At 38.2% G+C, this 20,604-nt stretch overlaps 1 long non-coding RNA gene across 3 annotated transcripts in view; it reads left to right on the forward strand.

Moving 5' to 3' along the window:
* LOC131919162 (uncharacterized) overlaps nt 1-9,676 on the forward strand; it is a 32,217-nt gene extending 22,541 nt beyond the window's left edge. Inside the window, exons 4-6 of one of the 3 annotated variants that reach the window (XR_009381180.1) lie at nt 3,674-3,691; nt 5,912-6,077; nt 9,541-9,676. This is a non-coding gene — a long non-coding RNA (uncharacterized LOC131919162). Of the gene's footprint in view, nt 1-35; nt 554-3,673; nt 3,692-5,911; nt 6,078-9,540 lie in introns of those variants that run through there. The other 2 variants (XR_009381182.1, XR_009381181.1) reach the window with 2 other exon arrangements.
* Nucleotides 9,677-20,604: the final 10,928 nt, after the last annotated feature.

The following is a 20,604-nucleotide window of genomic DNA, read 5'->3' on the forward strand; positions in this document are numbered from 1 at the left end:
GAATAAGACATTCTTATTCCTTTTTCTATCCCCAGATCCAAAGTCAGAACCAGAAGTACAATAGCAGTTTCAAAACATTTCCTTAAAGTTTTGGAGTGGATGAAATATAAAGCAATATTAGTATAAACTTTTGAAGAATCATTGAACCTGGAGACTGTTATATGGTATCAGTTCAGTCCTGACAAACCTGGACTCTCTCTGAAGTCTGTGTGGTGGTCCCATCGTTATAAATACTCTCTCTACATTTGGTTCTAAAGAGATGAGCATAAGCACCCTCTGCCATCCACAGCAGCAAGTAATAGCCCCTGGGCATCAAACTAATAATCTTTGACTGGCTTGAACTAAATACGGCCATGAAGTGATTGACCTGAACATGCCAGATTATTGATTGGGCTGGAAATGCCTAAGCCATCATTTTCTTGGAGCAGTCACTGCTTTTGTCTTGATCCCATCCACAGCTGTCACACTGTGGAGAGCCATTGAAAGAGTCCACATTTTCATCCTTCATACATCTATGCTACTCGGCTTCAAATAAAAATGCCACCACTTGAAAGGCTGAGTTTTGATTCTCTTTTTTGTTGTTGTTGTTTTGTTTTGTTTTAATTATCTCATTAAAAGCCAAGGGTTTGGGTTGAGAGTGGAGAGAGACATGCAGAATATGTAAACTTGCTTTATGGGCATATTTAATTTGGGGGAAAATAATGAGAATAAAAATTGTTTCAATATGTTCTTTGTATTGTGTCAATATATCACACAGCTCATTTCTGGAGTCACATTTACTGTTAGGGTGGTTGGGTTTTTTTGTTGTTGTTTTGTTTTGGTTTGATTTGGTTGTTCTCTGTTGAATTAACAATTTGCAGCAGTAAATGAAACTGGCACAAAAAGCAGGTGTTATTAAAACTGGGCAGGAAGAGGACAATAACAACATCATTCCTCTTTAAAGGCCAATATGCGGAGGACTGAAACGACTCTGGAACCCATAGGGAATAGAAAATACAGCATAAAGAAAATGGATTTCAGTGACACATAAACAAAAGGCAAATGACTAATATATTTACATGTAACATGTGGTGTATTCATTGCACACCATGGTGACAGAATTGTTTATTTCATTTATAATTTATACAGCAAAACCTTATTAAATGTGTAACTAGTTTGCCAGATGATAATATACATGGGAGATGAGGCTTCCATTATAGAGCATCAGTAACAACAAAGCTTTGCATTTGTGAGTTAATTTTTCCCAGTTCTTCCTTTCCTGAAGTGCACTCTCAGAATAGAATCCTTCATCTCTTCAGAAAGTGACACCATGGTAGGAAGATAACGATGCATTTCTGGAGCAGAGAATTCACTGGCAAAAGATTCCCACATTGGTGTTTTCTAGACTATCTCTTAAAAAAATATTAAGGATACCCAGAGTGCAGAGGAACCTCAAGGTAATTTCAAAGGTTCTAGGGAGAATTTTCTCTGGCAAAACAGCATTCTGTGACAGGCCAGCAGCACTGGAATTTGGGACCAGGCCAGAGATTACTTTAAAGACCCAAGAATCTCTAGTAAGTGTTATAAAAAGGATGAACGACTTCACCTTGTCACTCTCTTTCAGATGAGCAATCAGGCTAATGTCTTCATGGCAGTTCCAGGAACTACACAAGCCAGGGACATATGTAGTGGAGGCCCAAGCAGATTTGGGGAATCATCACCCCCCAGATATTGATTCAGCACCTTTTTGTTTGTTTATTTTGCTTCTAATTCTACAATTCTTTAGTAGAAGCATCTCTTCTGTACCTATTTGCTTTGTATGTGAAGACCTAACTCTGTCATTATTCTTCTGGTTCCTTTCAAAATAAAAAAAAAGGACACCTCATCTTTAGGACTTTCCTCCTATTTGGTGAGGATGAAATCATTGCAGAATGTTTGCGGTGTGTGCATATGAGTGACGGTAGGGTAGGTGGGGTTTGTGGGGGATGAAAGTGAGGTGATGGAGAAATGCTTTTAAACAATAAAATGTATTTTACTTCCAAGCACGGAGCTGTCAGGCTTCATTTCAAATAATGTATCCTGACAGTTCATAGCAACTCTTAAAAACTGGGTGAAGCTTTTGCAGTTGCAAACTAGTGTGATAAAACATGAAAATACTTTATTCAGGTAAAGTGGAAATAGCTGTTCAGTTTGGTTAAGTTACACAGAAACCTTTTCCTCTCTAAATTAATGTACTGTGGTGATGCCTTGCCTGAGACACTCCTGCTGTCCACTTAATAAAAGTCCTTTCCGTAAGAACTGCGTCTTAGTGCCTCAAAGCATTAGTCAGTGTTGCAAACCCACAGCTGGAGAACCTTGAATGCTCACAACAGACATCCGAGGAAATGAATCTTTGTGTTGCCAATCATAAGTGATAAATGTAAAGAACACAGGTTTATTCTGTCTCTACTTATTGGCTGGGAATGAGGAAACAGTTGCTGATTTTCATTTTCTTATTTTATTTTTATACATTTTTCTTCATACTGGGTCCATCATCACCCATGTGGAAGTGACTGAAAAGCTGGCCAGTGTTAATCAGACACACAAGAGTAGAAAGTAAAACAAAAGCAAAGCCATGTGCATCGACATTGAGCTTCACTTTGTACCAAGCCCACTGCTAATAGCCAAGATGTGAATAAGGTACACAGTGTGTATTCTCAGAAAATCACCATTCATTGTCATGGCTGCTGTCTACTCACGTGAAACATTCATGGGAAGTCAAATCCAGACATGGAATCAGACTCAAGTTGGTAGATGATCTTCTAAGATCATCAGTTAGGGGGACATGCATTCTTGTCATGGAATAATTGGAGGTCTTAAGTTGGGAGTATTACAGATAGAGAACTAGGGCATTATGAGTTGAATTATGCCTGTCCTCTGCCCACCCATATATTGAAATCTTAACCCAATGCCCGTAAAGTGACTGCATTTGGAGATAAGATACTTAAAAGAGGTCAAAGAAATGGCTCCTAGTCCACAACCTGGTGTCTTTTTAAGTAAGAATGAGGACAAGGACGTCTGCAGAAGGAAATTCAGGTAAAGGTATGAGGCCACCCACCCGTAAGCCCAGGAGAGACCTCCAAAGAAGACATGCTGCTGACAGAAAGACTGCATCTGCTCTCTTCCTCTTAGTCAGCCAAAGATCGTCAGCAAGCAAACAATGCTTGCTGATATTGAAGAGAGCACACTAATTTTATTAAATCTAGCATTTCCAATTTTTAAATCAGGGAGTTAATCTTCTTGCAACATTTTCTAAAATCCAGTACAACAGGGATTTATTAAGTAATCCATCAGTTCCTTCTCTGTTAGCATTGGTGGCCCCATCTGTACTACTAAGTGAAAATAGAATTCTCTTTTGCTAATAAAGTATCAGTATTCATATTAGTCCCTGAAGACATTAGTCTTAGTGACTCTCAACTCTGGCCAGCATGCCACACCCAGACCTGTCATCTTGACCATTTTTTTCAAAGTTCTTTTTAAGTTTTACCTTCTTCATGTAAACTTCCTCTTTCTTTCTCCCTGCTCTTTCTCACTATAGGCAATCATCCATCCCTGTCATTGTGAACTATGTTCTGGTACAAATTTGAAAGGAGATCATGAGAGAGTTAGTCCTTTGTCTTATATTGATTAATTTTATTTCTCTTTGTCTTCCTAGATTGGAACACTCTTGAAGGTATGAGGCACATTGAGCTTCCATCTTTGGTACAGAACAGAATGTCTGACACAAGATGAGTAATTCTCTAGTTAAGGGCAGAACAATGAATCATGTCCTGGTTATTGGCAGACCTTAGAGTATTATTTTCCCTGGCCACACTATGTTGTCTACCTTTTAAATTTGATTACAGTAATGGAATATACATACCTTTCAATGGAATGTTGTAGGAAAAAAAGTACCAAGTACTTGAAAATATTAAATCAGAAAGCACTATTCTGCAGCCTTTAAAGATAATAATAATATAATAACCTCATATTTATTACATATCCACTATGAGCCTACCTCTTGTTAAATGCTTTCTTTGAATACATTAAATTTCTATACAACCACGATTGCTGTGGATCTTGTGTTGCCTTCCTTCTCAAACAAAAGCTAAAACACTACTCAATTTTCATCAATAGATGAATGAATGAAAATATGTGATCTATGTATACAATGGAAATATATTTTGCCATGAAGTAAAGTCATGATATATATATATATATATATATATATATATATATATATGAACTATGAACACTGGTAGAAATCACTATGTTAAGCAAAATAATACAGATTCAGAAAGGCAAACACCATGTATTTCTTATATGCAGAATTTTTTAATTTCTATGTGTGGATGTGTGTGTCCATCTCTTTGACTGTTTGTCTGTCCATGTCGGTATTAGTCATGAAAACTGAAAGGGGATGATAAGAGAGTCAGTAAGTGTCCTTAAGAGGTAAGGGAGAAAATAGCAAGTAATGGAATAAAACTATTATGAAAACAGAGAGGAGAATAATTTGAGGGAAGGAAACTAGTAAGAGGAGCAAGAGAACATGAGGGAATGCAGTGGGGGAATGAGGTGGGTAAGAACAAAGTACTTTCAATGAAACTCATTACTTTGCTAACTAAAAAGTAAAGTAGTGATTAAAACTAAAACAAACCAAAGATATACGCTGATTTGTTTCTATCACTGTGATAACTTCCCTGTGCAAATGGACTTAAAGGGAAAAGGATTAGTTTGGACTCATGGTTTAGTCTATGGTTTGTTGGACCTATCTTTATGGGCATGTGTTTATTTAACACATGACAAAGATTGCAGCAAGGTAGAGAAATACTTCTCACCTCATGACAGCCAAGAGCAAGAGAGAGAAAGAGAGAGGGAGAAGGCACATTGTTAAGAAACCCTTGAAACACACCCACAATGACACACTTTCTCCAACTAGGTTCTACCTTCTAAAAGCCCATTTAACCAATCAATGGATTAATCCATTGATGAAGTTGGTACTCTCATTATCCAGTCGCCTCTCAAATAGCAACATCGATCCTTTGACATATGAATGTTTTGAAGGGACATTTCATTTTTAAACCACAACATGGCTCATTCTCAAATATTAATGCCATCGATCAGAATGACTGCTATTACTTTAGTCAGTTTCTCCAGACTCCTTTTTTTATGAACATATTTCTTTTTTCCAGAATCCTCATGAGCATCTGAGAGTGCCTTGCTTATTTATTTTCTTTTTTAAAAAATATTTTTTCTGTTGGTAGGCATAGAAGACAAAACCTTAGTATTAATAGAACTATGCAAGTACTTAGATTATTTTTGATGGGTTAAAGAATGAAGAACATGCTCATGATCCTTGGTAGACTCTGACCAGTGGAGAAAATGCTATGGTAGCCATTGCTCTTAGAAGAAAAGTAGAAGAATGATTGATGTGTTCCTTGTGTCTCTAAGTTATGAATCACAAGATATCCAAACAATGATCTGTACACTGTTTTAGAAGTAGAAACCATGTATAAGGCACATAAATTGCTGAAGGGTTTGCCACAGTAATCCCATCCATGCTTCAAGTCTGCATTAGTGACAAAAGAGCTTCCCATTAATTCCTTTGGGTATTTCAGAAAGTAAATCCTGTAGGGTATGGTTCATAATACTCAAAACATAGAATCGATTCTATACTAGAATTAACAACAGGATGAGGCTCTGACAGATGTAGTAGAAATCCTGCTGAGTCCAGAGTTGAAAGAAGATACAGGAAACAGGGCATGGAGCCTGTGAAAACAGCTCAGCAGAAACGGATAAATGTCAGTTCCCAAGCTTTCCTGCTGACCTCGCCTCTGGGAAATCACACCACGTAGTATACTAGAGTATGAATATCTGGTGTCAGTTTGACATGGCAAAACCTTCCTTCCATTAGGTTCAATGGTAAAATTATGTCAAGGTAATTATTTAAAGTTACAATACAAGAAAGAACTGCAGACTCATCCATTGATCATGGACCTTCATCACTAAAGAAGTCATTGCAAGATCCTGTGCATTGTAAAGGAAGCATTGAAGCACTGAGAAGCATAGCTAAGAGTGAGGTAAAAGCACCTATTTTCAGCATCCAATAAACTTTTATTTTTCTTTCAACTCAGATAAAGTCAGCAGAGTATAGCAAAGATGAGAATTCAACAAATGCATACATTATAGTTCATTCAGAAAATAAGAACTATTTCTTCTAAAATTGATGTTGGTTTGGATTTGAGTTTTGGGGGATAGTTTTCAAATAAGGGAAACATGTTTGATTAAACTCCAAATCAACACTTTATTTTCTAATAAATAATTCATTTTATAACAAAATAACCATCATGATTCTAATATAAATCTATTATTATACATATTAGTTGCCTTTCTTGTTGTGATAAAACAGCTGAAAGAAGCAACTTAAGGAAGAAAGTCTAGCGGGGGCTGGGTGGGGGGATTCAAGGAGAGACGGAGATGCACACACAAAGAGAAAGAAATGGAAAGAGACAGAGATAGAGAGAAACAAAGACGGAGAGAGACTGAGATGGGAATAGAGATAGAAAGAGACAGAGATTGAGAGAGGCAGAGACAAAGAGAGGCAGAGACCATGAGAGTTTGGAAAGCAGGGCCTGACTGGTCCCTAACTCATATCTCCTCAGAACAACCCATGTTCTCCAGACAGGCCTCACATCCTAAAGTTTTCAGATCCTTCCAGAACAGTGACATCAGCTAGTGATCAGGTGAGCTTGGATGCTACATTTTACACTTAAACAATGACATCACCTAACTTCTTCCCAACACTCAAGAGCTCCACCATCGTCAATGGCTAGAATAATGGTCAGCACACATTAAGGACTAATCAAATATCCTTTTGAAGATGTACATGGTTATAGAATTTTTGTTAAATTATTCTTGACAGAATTTGGTTGGTGAACAGGAATTTGGGCTGATCACTTTAGGAGAGAAGACCAAAAAGTTGAAATTCACTTAGTTTTAATTTTACTTTATTATTTTAAAGAAAAAATTATTGTGTTGCTCATTGTACATGATACTGTGTTATATAAGGATATTTTCACATATGCATTCACTGTACATTGCGCTTATTGCTCACAGACTCTCCAACTGTGACCTTTTCCCTCTTCTTCCCATGAATCCTCCGTCTTGAAAGATTCACATCTACTTTCAGGTCTTATACACATACTTGATTTTATATATCTATTAAAATCTAGAAACCACAATTGAGAAAACATGTGTTTTATGAGACTGGCTTAATTCACCTAATATGATTGATTGTCCTAAGTTATATACATTTTCCTGCAATGACATAACTTTGTCTTCCTCATGACTGAAAATGCATTGTACCACAATTATCCATCCCTCCCCTCTGTTAATGGACATATAGGATGGTTCCATAGTTCAGTTGTTGTGACTAGTGCTGCAGTAAACATTGATGTGCAGATGTCCCTGCAGTACCTCAACTTGGAATGTTCAAGGTAAACCCCTAAAACTGGTACAGCCAGCCATTTGCAAATCCCAGACTAGTTTGTCTTCTCACCTACAATGTATAGAGGTTTCCCTTCGGCCACATCTTTACCAACATTTGCTCTTTTAATGAGTAACGTTCCATCTGGGGTGAGATGCAATTTTAATTTGCATTTCTCTGATGGCTAGTGAGGCTAAATATTTTTTTATGTTTACTGGTCATTTGTAATTCATTTTAAAAGAACTAAATGTTTATTACTTGAGTTGTTTAATTTCTTGCTATTTAGTTTGATTATTTGTATATTCTAGATATTAATCCTCTGTTAGACAAATAATTATCTGAGATTTTATCCCATCTTGTAATTGGTCTCTTCACTGAATTAGCTAAATGGAAGCCTTTTAATTTCATGAAGTCCTATTCGTCAATTGCTGGTATTATGAAATTCTTTTCTTGCGTCATCAGTGGATTAATACTTTGTGATGATTGTTATTAGCACTATTATTTGTTTAAATGTACTGTATTTGCTAAGTATATCCTACTTTTGGAAATACTTTTAAATAAATCATGTAATTTCACAGTCCTCTTGTGAGACAAAAGTTATTCTTTTATTTATTTTTTGTTACAATCAAGATTTGGGGAGGAAAATAAAAGTTAGTGCTGAGAATTTGGATTATGCCAACAAACAGCAATCACATCTTCTGGAATCATTATCTCAAAAAAATAGAGGCTTACTCTATATAACGTTACTTGTACGTATGTTTTCAGGGCTGACCATTTGGTGTTGGCTAACCAATTGGTGTGCTCCTCCCTGGGAAAGACTGTTTCTCCTGTTCTCAGCATTCCTTAGCTGCCTGTAGTTCGTGGGTTGAAGCCTCCTAAGCTTCCCCCTATGTCCTTTGCGGTGTCTGTTGGTGTCATCTTTGTTTAGCTTGTGTTTGGGTAGTCATATTGTTGATACATCATGGGTTTAGAGTCTAACATTATTAGGACACACAATCTCAGAGCAAACTCCCTGATCTTTGGCTCTTACAATCTTTCCACCCTCTTTTCTGCTATGTTCTCTGAGCCTTAGGTATGGAAGTGAGTCGTCGCTGTATGAATATGCATATACGTATACAATAATAATTAATGACAAAAGAGGCCAAGAATTTGAAAGAGAGCAAGAGAGGTAAATGGGAAAAGTTGAAGGGAGGAAAAATAGGAGAGAAATGAGGCAATATATTATCTCAAAAATAAATTAAAAATGTAAAGAAAAAGAGGCTTAGGTGAATACTGAGTGAGTTATTCAAGACAATGTGTGATTACTATCATATGAAAAATGAAGATGTTCTCATTCTCATTGGATACTGCACTGGGAATAATACAGCTAAAATGAAAGATGGTTATATTTATAATTTAATTTAACAATCCAATTTATTGGTGTGGGATTATCACACAGAAGTTGTACCTATTATTTAATCTATGCACTTGAGTTTTAGGTAAGTATGTGCCCATGAAATCTTTATATGCCATAAATATAGCTTTTACTTCCGAAACTTCCCCCATTTTCTTGTTCATTATAGCCAATGTTTGTTACAGGAAAACTTAGCATAAACCCCACCCTCTTAAAGTACTATGACTAGCCTGAGAAAGAGGAAGATTGACAGGTGTTAGTTAAAGGACTCTAAGCTTCAGGTATACCAGATAGCAAGTCTTAAGAGATCTACCACCCAGAAGTTTACTAACACTAGATCATATACTTTTTTCAAAAAATAGATTTTTACATTAAATCTGTAAGAACATAAAGACAGCAATCTGCCTAGAGCTCTATGGAGAAGCACGATGTATTCCAAGGATTCTTAGGAGACCAGTGTGGGCACTGACACACTCGTATTACTTTGAGAATCCCTGAAATCCACCTACTGTTCTCATGTCCCACGGCTGTCAGACTTGCTGGTTAGTTACAAGCCCTGCTCAGGTTTTCTAGCTAGATGATGGTGCCCTGGACAGCTTAAAGTGTATGTTTATCATGGATTTATTGACATATTGATGCAGTAATTGCCTTCTTATCTCCACAGGTATGTATCCTCAGCTACTAAGGCCTTACGGTATGATGGCATAATGTCAAAGGGATCCTTCTGTTGTCTGTCACCGAGAAGAGGAAAACTCAAGCTAAACTCTCTGGGTGCTCAATAAAGATTAATTTCTACAATCTACTGCCTATTAGTTTCTATAAATTGAATAAAGCTGGGATTTCTCCTCCTTGAACTATCACACCTACTAATGCTTTTCAAGATCTCTTTCTCCTTGTCATTTTGCCTGAGTTGCTTTTTCAAACACACATCTGATGATGCAATTTAGGGAATTGGATACAGTTACAAATAAAGCCTAGAATCAAGATCCAGTTTCTTTTGTTTGAGGGGTGGGTTAGAATCTCCTACTACTTCCCAGGTTAGCCTGGAGTTCACTTAGTGAAGGATGACTATGGACTCCTGATCCTCCATGCCTCCATCTCCCAACTTCCCATCTTCCCAACTTTACAAGTGTGTTTCACTACACTTAAAAAAGCACCTGGCCTTTCCCATTAAATATGATGTTAGTTGTGTCTCTTTCTTTCTACAGAGCATCAAACCTTTGGCCTTGTTCTAACCTTTCCCTTGATAATTCTCTTACAAGTCCAAATAAGAAAAGATTTTTTTTCTACAGCTGGCAGATTCAAGAGTACAACAACTTAGAAAAAAAATTCAAGCATCAAACAATGACCAGTTTGTTGTTGTTTTCAAAATTTTTAATCACTAATTCAATTTCTCTATCTTTATATAACTAGTTTGTACATAACAACTCATATTGACCTAACATGTAGAAAGATCATATGGAATGGGTTGTAGTAATTTATAAAAACATGTTTGTGGTGTTAAAGTGTATGAGAGCCTAGAATAAATTATTTTGTGCCTGTAAATAAAAGTTTACAGTACAAGTATTAGAGAATTGTAGTATTCTCCTACTTTTTTCAATGTCCATATGTTTGAGAGGGGAAAAACATTTCTACCTATTTCATACAGACATCAAGTTCTCCTGATCCAGCTGAACTTCAAAGAGGATGTTTGAGTGTGCATTAGTTCTCCTACTCTCAAACATCCTCCTTGAATGGTACTGGCTTCTGGAAATCCTCTGTATGTTACTTTCTCCTGTTCCTTTGGGCAAATCCACCTTGAATTTGCATATGAAGCATTGTCAAGAATTCTCAGGCAGGAATGGACAGTTGCCTATGCCCTGGCATTCTCTTCTTTGGATTCACCAACACACTGATTTAAGAGTTGTATGAGTCCCAAGTAGTTATTCTCTTGGATGGGAATGATTTACCTCTGCTTGGCTCTTAAGTTTCATCTTGCCAAATCTTCTGTGTCCCTTGCTCCTGGGGTGCATCTCTGGTGGAGCCTCTTGTGGCAACACATCCTTTCTCTGAGTCTACTCAGCCTATACTTGCCCTTCATAACAATCTTTGGCTCTCTATCTACATCTGAGTAGTTGACAACAGAGCATTACTTACTAGAACATTTTTGGGGAAATTATTCATCTTCTACTAGATTTTCTTTTAGCATTTCTTCTGTGACATTCTGTTATATTCCTCATTTCAAAACTTAAAGCTGGAAAGTAGTTATTGCCTAACATTGAACTGAATTCAAAATACTTTGGATATCTCACCGATATGTTAGCTATTGTTCTTAAAAGTAGAGTCTTTTGGTTAAATGCACATATAAGAATTTCATTTGGTATTGCACAAACAATTGGTGTGCTCTTCCCCAGGGAAGACTGTTTCTCCCACTCTCAGCATTCCTTAGCTGCCTGTAGTTCTTTCTTGGTTAAGGTTGAGGCTTCCTGGGTTTCCTCCACGCCACTTGGACATGTCTGTTATTGTTGTCCCAGTCCACTTCATGTGTAGACAGTCAGGTTGAAGAAAAATAGGTCATGAATTTGAAAAAGAACAAGAAGGGGTATTAGAGAGTGGCGGTTGGAGGGAGGACAGGAAAGGGAGAAATGTAATTATATTATAATATCAAAAAATAAAAGCAATAATAGAAAAGAATGTCAATAAACATTCAAAGAATCTCAAGATTTAATTTTAACTGTAAATGTGAAGAAAAAGAATGTGGTATTGACTTTGAACCCTTTTCCTCTTACTGTAGATAGTGGGATAGTGTGGCTTTGGCCCTCTCGGGACTATAATGGCACTAGATAATGTTTATCTTCTGCTATTCATATTTTAAGCAAATTTCATAGATTTTCTTCCTATTAAGCCAGATTTACAGGGGTGGTTTTTCTAAGTTATGCATCCTCTTACTAAGAAGAAGAATTGTGTTTTCTGCCCAGGTGCATCTGACAAGTTGCAAAGAAGTCTGTGTAGTCAAGTACAGGCAAGAATTGACCTTCCGCACAGACATCATGAGTCCCTCCCTGTAGCACAGCTGGATGCTGGGTCCAGGTTTGCACCATTCACCACAGATCCTCCATCTTCCACTGCTATTCACCACCACATTCCCCTTTTGTACCTGGATAATGCACTTCTATATAGTTCTGCTGCCACAGTTCTTCCAGGTGTTATTTTAAAACAAGTCAATTATAGTTCACAGAATCACATACCTTGGTGGAATGTGCTAAAATAAAGAGCTAGGCTGTAATGTAAATGATATTTATTTTGATATATGAAGTTATACTCTATCCATACACTGAGACAATAGAGAAAAACAAACAGTTGATTTTCCCTTCACTTTGACCCTTTGGTACTCAGGGGATTGTTGGAGGAGAATGCATAATATGACACAAAGTATCCATCTCTAGATCATTAGCATTAAATCCAATTTAGGATAATAATGGTCTCAAGTGGTTACATTGTGGCTATTTAATGCCTTACAAGAAGCATATTTGTGTTGTGGTAGATTTCCAGGAACATATCTATAGCAGTTTCTAAATCTATTGCTTCTTAGAAGGATTTATTTTTTTTAGTTCATAGATAAATAAAAAATATTTCCTCCAGCAGATACTGGATTATATGGAAAACCTTTCATTACGTCTACAAATGTGAGAGAATATCCTCTTTTTGATATAATAATACAAGGAAGTGCTGAGTTTACGTCTCAAAATACCATGTGAATGAATGGCCCCAACATGGTATAACAGCCTGTGTTGACTACCCAAGGGAGGCCTTACTTTGTATAAGGAAGGGATGAGAGTGGGATGGGGGTAGGTGGGGGAGAGCAGGAGAAGAGGAGGGAGGGGGAACAGGAGTTGGTATGTAAAAGGAAAGAAAATTTTTTAATAAAAATTATATATATGAAAAGGTGCAACATGTTCTTCCCACAAGGACACCTTGGGAAATCTGCCCTGTATCTCTACATATCTTCTGGATTTGTTCAAATAGGAGGGTGGTTAGTGACTGTAGAAGCCATGTAGTACAAGCTACGGGCAGGGATTCCAGCCAGGTGCTGGGCATACTGCTTACCTACATTAATGGGTAAGGCATGTAATCTCTGAATATCGGTTCCCATGCTCTAATATGGCTGGTGCAGGGTTTACATGAGCTGGCATCTGTGAAAGACTTAGGATGGTACCCAGAACATGAAAGCATCAGTTATTAACTACTATTAGATCAAAATACAGAGACTTATGCTTCATAATACATGTAAATATGCTCCCAAGTATATAATTTTTCAGTTCACTTCAGTGAACTAGAAAATCTACTGTGTATATTTGATATCAAAGTACGAGGTGCTCAGCAAGTTGCCAGGGATACAAACAGGAAAACAACATAACCATTATCCTAAAGGGTTTTACTATTTAAAAAGGCAGATCTGCTCCAAAATGATTCTCAATTACTGTGTTAAGTATGTAAATAGAGTTGTCAAACTGTTATGAACACACACACACACACACACACACACACACACACACACACACACGTATACATGATGGAATAACCCTCCCTGAGAGACCTACTCAAAGAAAGATGTATTCAACTGGCTGTGGAAAGGGGAGTAGAAATGTATCAGGTGACGGACTTCATCTGTGGATGACAATGGATCTGCATATCACTTTGTGTACCACATACTTTTTATCACAAAGTAGTGGCATCTCTTTCTAATCAAGCAGATTTCCTGTAAAAGGGTAGTCATGAAGAATCGGGAGGAAGAGAAAGGGCAATGATCGAAATTAAAAGAAGAGAAAAAGGGAAGAGCCTGACTTCCCCAAAGGTAAAGTTAAGTCCATGAAGAAAAAATGCGTTCCTGGGTCATATCCTATTCAAAGGCAACAATGTCCCCGAGGCTCATTTTAGTCAGTTAATATGACACACTGAAGCTAAGGAAGGAGCTTCGCCTTACTGTTACGAATGGAAGAACTTTATTTGGAGATGGGAGTCCTCCAAGGAAGCAATGCTATTTTAACTGGTTTCTGCGTGGCATCCGAATTTGTCCCCCAAGAGGTGATGTCCTGACATTTCAACTGCAGTTTGCCCAATTCTGCCTCCCTAGCCATTGGGGAAATTCATCTAAAGCTGCAGAAAGGGCTGGAAATGTTTGCATCGCATTAATAAACGGGAAACCGAGGAAGCCGCCAACTGGCAGCCGGGTGTATTTTGGTGGTTTGATAAGGCTACTAAAGAGTTTATGATGTGACAGATGTTTCACTACACTATTGTGAAATGAATAGATTATGAGAAGTAATTAGATGTACATTGGAATCAATGCTGTTATCATCGAGGCCTTCGGGCGATGCAGTAGATGAGAGCCTTGGCAGCAGGTGGTCCAATGGCTCTGAGACAGGAAGACACACCGCAGGAGACTGAGTGACAGGTTTCACAGATCCAGGGGGTGAGAGATCTGAGCTGGGGCTTGCATTTGTAATCTTTACTCATGTATAAATAATAACAACTCCACCATTGACTTCATATGCTATGTCATCGCCCCTGTCACCCTCTTACAGACACAGTGCTGGTCTCATCCACACGGTTATTCTCCATCTTGCTCTTCTCAAATATGCATATGCATGTTGATTGTAGCTGACAGCTCTATCATTTTTTTTTGAAGGAAGATTTTATAGCTAATCATCAGATGATTACATTTATTTTTAATGCCTGGCATTGAGCCACCATTGTACAAAACTTCCTATAGGTTTCAGATCAGAGCCTGCAAAGTACTTTAACTGCCTTTCATCGGGAAGTCAACTTCTCTCTGGCTCAGTGACTAACATTTAAAGGGACACGTTTGCTTCTCTGCTCTGTAAAATCCCTTTGCAGGAGACTTGGCAGGGTCACCCTCCATGCTTGAAGCAACCATATGGAGCCTGCTGCTTTCAAGAGGAGGTTTGCTTTCTGCCAGTATCCAGGGTCAGCTATGGGCACACTGGGGAATGCTGAAGTTTCCAAGGACAGAATGAAGAGGGAGGAAAGAAATGGGTGATTAGAGGGAATTAAGTGATGGATTCTCTGTGTACATCTGCTACCCTAGGAAGAAGACGTAGCTGGTAAAAAGCACTTAGTAGTCCTTGTGTGCTTAAAATGGCAATGGTATTTACACAAAAAGGAGGACAGCTTTCTGGAATGATAAAAGAATATATGATTCTAACAATTCAAAGTTGTCTCTCTAGAAAATAAGTAGCACATTTTTGTAGTGCTATACACAACATATGTACAAGTTTATAGAACTCTTATTCATGTGTCTACCTGTGTAACTGAACAAATCTTGCATTCATTCTACTGAGGACTATTCATCGAACCTTTATGATATCCCTATCAGTTACTGCTGTGGGTATATACTTAAATGCTCATGTTACAAAGAACCCAACTCCCCCAATTTCTCTCTCTCTCCCTACTCTCTCTCTCTCTCTCTCTCTCTCTCTCTCTCTCTCTCTCTCTCTCTCTGTGTATACACATGAGTGCTAACATGGTTCTTGTGTGCCTTTCATGAGACATTACATGTCTTATTATGGATGCTTTGATATTACTACGTGTTGTGTTTTAAACTCATAAATCATAGAAAAAAATCAGTATAATCTGATGAAATAATATTAGAGTTATACCATAGAAATGCTAAGGGCTATTATAATAACTAGTGATCTTAACTAACATATTTTGGCATAACCAGGAGTGAAAAAGCACATTCTGAAATGTTTAAGATTTTCTCACTGCTTAATAATCAACTAGTTAAAAGTATAAAAGGGACACATTCCACATGCCAGATGTCAAAAGAATATTGAACATCTAACTGAATGAAACAGAAAGCTCTTGTTTTTCAAAGATCTGTTTTATCAACAGATGTGTATGAGGATCCCCAGTGAAAACTGCAAGATCCAATGATTCTGATAGAGTCCATCGCTGTTCAATCAAAACTTCCTTGGAGGGCAATAAAGCTCCACCTTTCACAGATAACAGGACCTTGTCAAATGGGCGTGAAGAGTAACCTGAAGAGGATGACTGTGCATCTAGCCTATCCCCAAATGAGCAGAACTCTCAGTTATCACTTCCTCTCCTGGCCTCCACTTAAGGACTACTCTGCTAAGAGCACTGCAGAGGTCACCACTTGATTCTCACAAGAGCTACAGAGGGCAGGGTCTGTGCTTAGCTTCATTCTTATAGGTTAGAAAATCAGGGGTTGCATGGGGTAAGAAAATTGCCTGAAATCACCGAAGAAGTGTTTAACTCCAGTTTAAGATAAACCATTTTATTCCAGAGTTGATGTGGTCCTTTGAGTGTTTTTGTTGATGTTTTTATTGTTGTTTGTTTGTTTTTATTTTTTCTATAAGACTTAAAGTTTAACAGTCTTCAACAAATGGAGGAAGGTTATTCACATGAAAATTTCTTTACTCCGTTATCTAATAACTCTAGAATTCACCGCAGTGGTGTTTATTTATACAAGACTTGCACATGAGGGACCCTTCCACATTTCGTCATGGATGAGGGCATGGCCAATGAGGCCCCATCACTCCCTGAGAGACTATAGTCAAGTGTTGTTGGGAAAGAGGGTCATTTTCTTTAGTGGTGTAGCCTCTGATAAATTGTTCCCACTCTGATAAATAATTCCCCATTCACATTCAGGGAAGAAGTTCTAATGGACCTGCCCCTCTCTTACACACACACACACACACACACACACACACACACACACACACACAGAGAGAGAGAGAGAGAGAGAGAGAGAGAGAGAGAGAGAGAGAGAGAGAGAGAGAGCAGGAAAATAGGAAAATAGGAGAGAGAGTTTTGAGGAAGAAAGGTTACAATTGGAGAAGGAGGGAGAAGGTGGGGTAAAGATGACTACATTCATTATGTAAACTGTGAAACTGTTAAAAAATAAAAAGTAGCACCAAAAACCAATTACAAAAAACAAGGCTTAACAATGTGTATGTTTCTGAGTCAGAATTCTTGAATTCCTTTGTTCACAGTATTAATTGTAAGGTTTAGGATGGATTGTTCATGTGGTATCCAGTGACTAGTAAATTCTGCCACCTTTATCATGGTCATTAAACTAATAACAGTGTTTAAATAATGATTGACTGAAACAAGATTCTCAGATTGTGCATGTAGTCATTAAAATCAGAGGACTGGTATAGCAATACTAGCAAGTTTTTAGCATGTACATAGAAATGCTGAACAGGCATCTACCTCTCTCTCACTCACTTTTTCTCTCTTTGATGGTGCTATAGACAGAGCTCAGGGTTTTACACATGCTAATCCTGTTAAAACACTGCTGCTGAGATATCTTTAGATTTGTGTGTTTAACTTCGAGTACCTACACAAGCCACGAGACTAGAAAGGGGTCATTGATGTATCTGTGGGGAGAGGTTTGAGAGGGGTGGGACAGTAGAACACAGGTTATGAAAGAGAAGGGGGAGTGATGGAGGTAAAAGTTTATGTGGGGAGAGGAATGAGAAGGAAGGGTAGTAACAAAAGGAGGCTTCAAAAAGCCTTATGGACTTCACATTTTAGCTCTGTTAATGGCTGGACAGTGTTCTCTTGTGGAAATATGCCAGAGTTTTTTATTCATTCATCAGTTGGTGGACATCTAGGCTGTTTCCATTTTATGGCTTTTGTGAATAGAATAGCAATGAATATTGATGAGCAGATATGTCCACAGTAGGATATAGAGCCCTTTAGGTCATAGACCTGGGTGGTACAGCTAGGTCATGAGGTAGATCTATTTTCAGCTTTTTCATGAATCTCCATACTGATTTCCATTTTAGCATATACTAGCTGCACTCATACAGGCAGTGAGTAAGTGCTTCCCTTTCCCCACATTCATATGTAAGTGCCATAATAATGACTGGCCTAGCAAGACATAGCCACTAGTTCAACAGTAGAATGAACATCACACATGTAATCACTTTCTTACTACATACATTGTTTACTCCACAAGATGAAACTCATACCTGGCACCATTTTAAGATACTGTGGCTATACAGGTCATAGGTCCTAAGGGAGAACCTACTATTAATATTCTGCTAAATGAACATAGTATTAAACCAACTCTTAATTATTTGTTGTTACTCTTATAGATTAGTACATCTCCCATCATCATCAGAGAAGCTTCTATTTGAAGTAGAGGGTGATTAACACAGATACCCACACTGAGGCAAGGTACAGGGAATAAAAATGTGTGGAATGCTCAGCGCCAAATGTAATATATACTTCCCATTCTATCCTCCCAAGGGTCAGGCACCACTTCAGAAGAGTGAACAGAAAGATTGTAAGAGATATAGATGGTAAATGACTACAAGGAAAGAGCATTTTCTGGGACACTGGAGGGCAGTTGTACATATGGACTCATAGTGGTTGTGACACCATGCACAAGACCTATGAGGCTCAAGGCAGACAAAAATCTCAGGATAGAAAGAAAAGACAGGCACAAAGTCATCCCTAGCTAAGGAGCTGATGGCAATTGTTAGTGGCTGGGAGAATGTGAATTAGTTTTCTCTAAGGATGGGGCCCCTGGAAGGTCACCATCCTCCAGTGAAAGACCACACATTCAAGAATATATGAGCAGCACAAATTGAAATTTATGTGTTAAAAATGAGGGGAATGCAGACTGGGTGGGTAGGGAATAGGAGTGGTTCTAAGGGGAGTTGAAGAAGGGGTTAATATGATCAAAACATATTGTACAAAATTACCAAAGAATTAATAAAAATGAGAAAGACAAATATAGTAAAAAAAGAAAAGAAAAATCCATATAGAAGGAAACATTCTATTTATAAGATTACTAAGAACATATCAATAATAAAAATAACAAAAAGTTTGAATGGAAGTACCCCACAGGAAGGGAGAATAATGTTTCTTCCAGAAGCCATTGGTCATTGCACAAGATTTCCCATACCCTTTGAGTTGTTGGGCAGGAAGTCAAGAGACTTCCAAAAGAGAACAGGCCATTACCATTGCTTTGGGTTCCCATCAGAACTTGATGATAAAACCCTACTAAGGAAGACACTATGCTGTGGGATGGTCTGTATGTCAAGTGTGTTGCTGATTGGTCAGTAAATAAACACTGATTGGCCATTGGCTAGGCAGGAAGTATAGGCGGGACTAACAAGGAGAAGAATTCTGGGAAGTGGAAGGCTGAGGGGGAGACACTGCCAGCCGCCACCATGACAAGCCACTTGTGAAGATGCCGGTAAGCCACGAGCCATGTGGCAAGGCATAGATTAATGGAAATGGATTAATTTAAGCTGTAAGAACAGTTAGCAAGAAGCCTGCCACGGCCATACAGTTTGTAACCAATATAAGTCTCTGTGTTTGCTTGGTTGGGTCTGAGCGGCTGTGGGACTGGCGGGTGAGAGAGATTTGTCCTGACTGTGGGCCAGGCAGAAAAACTCTAGCTACAACACTACATACTTTGGGCAAAGGATGTGGATAAATCAAGGGGGGACGGACCTAGAAGCTTCCTCTCTGCTAGCTTCCATACAGCCCAAAGTTTCTAGGCACCCTTCTATGGTAGAAAAGTCATAAATCATCTTGCTTAGCCGAGAACCTTGTGAGATACAATAATGATGAAGCTATTAAGAGACATCATTCATGCAATAGTGGTATGAATATTATGGTGCAACCAACCCATTTCCGATTTTTTTTTTTTAAGGTTCAGTTCATAGGAAGGAACTCATGCCTTGTCGTGTAAACCTGGTCAAGAACCTGTCCCTGGAGATATTATAAGCCCTAGGGGAGAACATTCTATTATTTTGCTAAATCAACATGATACCAAACTGCCTTCTAAATATTTATTTTTATATTCATAGATTAGTGCAGCCCTCACTTCTTATCTGAGAAGCTTTATGCAGTGAATAGCAGTTAATGGAGACATTTGTAACTGATCCACTTGCAGAGAATAAGTAACTGCAGAGTGCTCAGCTTTAAACGGGGCAACTATATTACACCCTGCCCCTCAGGGCTCAGGGAGTACTGTGAAAATGAGAGCAGAAAGACTGTAAGATCCAGAGTTTGTGGAAGTCCACTGCTAAATTACATTTTCTGGACGTAACATGCCACTTGAACTCATGAACACACTTCCGCTCTGGTTAGCTACACAAGATTGGGCCATCAGCATTTTGTAATGGAAAGGTGATGATGAATGGTGGCCAGCGGGGAGAAGTATCACCTTCTTCACTGGTGTAACCTCTGATAAGTTGCTCACACTTCAGTAAGCAGTGACCCCAATGCTCATGAAGGCCACCCTACTTAAATCCAAAAGGTCACACTCACCACCCCCCAAGCTCATGAAGGAAACCCTATTTAAATCCAAAAGGTCACACTCACCCCCATGCTCATGAAGGTAACCCTGTTTAAATCCAGAAAGTCACACTCACCTCCCGCGCTCATGAAAATCCAGCTATTTAAATCCAGGTCACATACACAATAACATGAAATAGAAAGGGGACTTGGGAAAAAGAAAGGTTTCACCATGAAAAGTAAAATGGGGTGAGAAGGACTAAATTTTATTATATAAAGAAACTGTCAAAGAATAAAAAGTAAACCGAAATGAGAAAGAAATGTCAAGAACTTTGTTTTAGGACAGACCAGACAGTTGGAAAATTTCAACTCTCTTGTCTCCTAGTATTATTTATATTTAGATCAAAAGTTGTTGTTGGACCTTTGGAAAAAGGAGATGAGC

The sequence above is a fragment of the Peromyscus eremicus genome, chromosome 9 (genome assembly GCF_949786415.1).
Source record: "Peromyscus eremicus chromosome 9, PerEre_H2_v1, whole genome shotgun sequence".
In the NCBI taxonomy this organism is placed as follows: domain Eukaryota; kingdom Metazoa; phylum Chordata; class Mammalia; order Rodentia; family Cricetidae; genus Peromyscus; species Peromyscus eremicus.